A 2,418-nucleotide genomic window follows, 5' to 3' on the forward strand; every position below is an offset into this window, starting at 1 on the left:
CTTGCTTGGGATAGATTCAGGCATGGGATATGGCTCAATTCTGGCCAATGAGCAGTGAGGGACAGTCTCTTAGGAGCTTCAGGGAAAAATTTTCCTTGATCTTAAAAGGGGACACAGGATGAGGTGTTTCCTGGGTTTGTTTTGTTTTGTTTTACTGTTATGGACATTGTTGTGTACCAATATGATGTCTGGGGTAGCAGCAGCCATCTTGTGACCATGAGGAGAGCTAGCCAAGGACAAGGCAATATGCTGAGAATGGCAGAGGGGAAGGAAAAGAGGAAATAGCCGGAGTCCTTGATGATGATGGTGGTGAACTGCAGGATTAACCTCTGCTGAAGCTACCCTTCCTCTGGACTTTTTGTTCTGTGAGATAGTACACTTTCCTTATTGTCTAAGCCAACTGAATAGAAATTCTGTGTTTCTGGCCACTGAAAACATCTTTTTTTTTTTTTTAAGGTTTATTTATTTATTTGACAGAGACAGAGAGCAGGAACACAAGCAAGGGAGTGGGAGAGGGAGACGCAGGCCCCCTGCGGCACAGGGAGCCCGATACAGGGCTTGATCCCAGGACCCTGGGATCACAACCTGAGCCGAAGGCAGACGCCCAACGACTGAGCTACCCAGGCGCCCCTGAAAACATCTTTACTAGTGCATGAGCCATGGGATCAAAAGAATAAACACCTGACATAATAATCTGATATGCTAATAGCTGACAACAGGGACAATAGCCATTGATTAAATGAGGAAAATCTGATTCCTTGACCACAGAGGTCCTAAGAATTTCTTTCTCTGCAACATAAATTGCATGGGCCCTGCATTCTGCATCTTGTTCAGGCATGTGCGAGGGCTTCTGTCAGAGGAGAGGTCCATTCCTGGCCAGCTGAACTTCTGACTCCCATTTCCTGTAGGGTCAGCAGAGGAAAGCAGCTTTATTTACTGAATCAGGACGGAAAACAGATGTCCAAACACCCCACTGGGCCCAGGCTCACTCTGGACAGAGGCTGGGCCTGTTCTCAGTCCTGACCCACCCACCAGTCCCCTGTTCCCCATATCGAGTCCAGATGTGGCTTCTTCCAAGCTCTAATAATAATTTTGATTTGTTGCAGTTAAGTAACCTTTGCCCCCAGCTCAACCCTAAACTCTCCAAGGAGAAAAATAGGAGTTATATTATGAAACTTTTGTAAGGAAGCCTGGGTGGGACACAAAGGAATATGGACCTGAGAAGCAGACCAACGTGGGCTCAACCACAGCGCGGTCTCACCCTAACGGTGTGATCTCAACCATTGTATCAGTCAGCCGCGGCTGTGTAACAAGCCACTGCAAAACTCAGTGGCTTAAAACAGTAACTGTTTATTTGCTCATAGTTCTAAAATTTGGGCTGGGCTTGGTGGGACAGCTCATTTGTTCTCCACATAGTGTTGTGTTTTGGAAGTGAAGTCAGATGGGACGATGGAGCATGTGCACGAGCTGAGGAGATCTGTACAGTTACTGTGTCTGCCCTGTTCTTTGCTTCCCTGTACCTATGTAGAACCTTTTCCTTTTGGTCCTTCCTTACTCCTCAGCAAGCTGAAGGTAGAAAATGTTGGTAGCATGTGTGCATGCCACGAAGAGAAGCTCTTCTCATCAGCAGTCTGAGGTGATCTCTGAAAATGGTTCGCTATTCGCTTGACCCAGAAAACCCCATGACATCACTTAAATGGAGAGAGTCAAATCTTTGTGTGCCCTTTAAGAACACCCGAGAAACTGTCCAGGCCATCCTGGATATGCATTTGTGAAAAGTCATCAAGTCTATGAGAGATGGCACTTACAGAAACAGTGTGTGCTGTTCTGTAGATAAATGGTGGAGCCTTGCTCACGCCAAACAGTGGGGGCTGAGCATGCAGTCAGGAGCCCAAAAAAGAGTACTAAATTCTTGCTGCATGTGCTTAAAAATATAAAGTGTAATGCTGACCTTAAGGGTTTAGCTGTAGATTTTTCTGGTCAGGGAGCACATCCAAGTGAACAAAGCCCCCGACCTTCTAGAGCTCATGGTCAGACAAACCCCTAACATGAGCTCTCCTTGCCACATTGAGATGATCCTTACTGAAAATGAGCAGGTTCTTCCCAAAGTAGGAGAGGAGGTTGCACAGGAGAAAAAGCTATCCCAGAAGAAACTGAAGAAACAGAGACTTATGACTGGCAATAAATTCAGCATAAAATAAATGCAAATAAAAGTAAGGCCATAGGGTGCCTGGGTGGCTCAGTCTTTAGGCGTCTGCCTTCGGCTCAGGTCATGATCCCGGGGTCCTGGGATCGAGCCCCGCATCGGGCTCCCTGCTCGTCGGAAAGCCTGTTTCTCCCTCTCCCGCTCCCCCTGCTTGTGCTCTCTCTCTCTGTCAAATAAATAAATAAAATCTTTGAGAGATACAGCGAGAGAGG

General features: G+C 46.9%; 1 pseudogene; it reads left to right on the plus strand.

Moving 5' to 3' along the window:
* Positions 1 to 1,649: 1,649 nt before the first annotated feature.
* On the plus strand, positions 1,650 to 2,201 carry LOC123326027 (annotated as a pseudogene).
* Positions 2,202 to 2,418: the final 217 nt, after the last annotated feature.

The sequence above is a fragment of the Neomonachus schauinslandi genome, chromosome 10 (genome assembly GCF_002201575.2).
Source record: "Neomonachus schauinslandi chromosome 10, ASM220157v2, whole genome shotgun sequence".
NCBI lineage: Eukaryota > Metazoa > Chordata > Mammalia > Carnivora > Phocidae > Neomonachus > Neomonachus schauinslandi.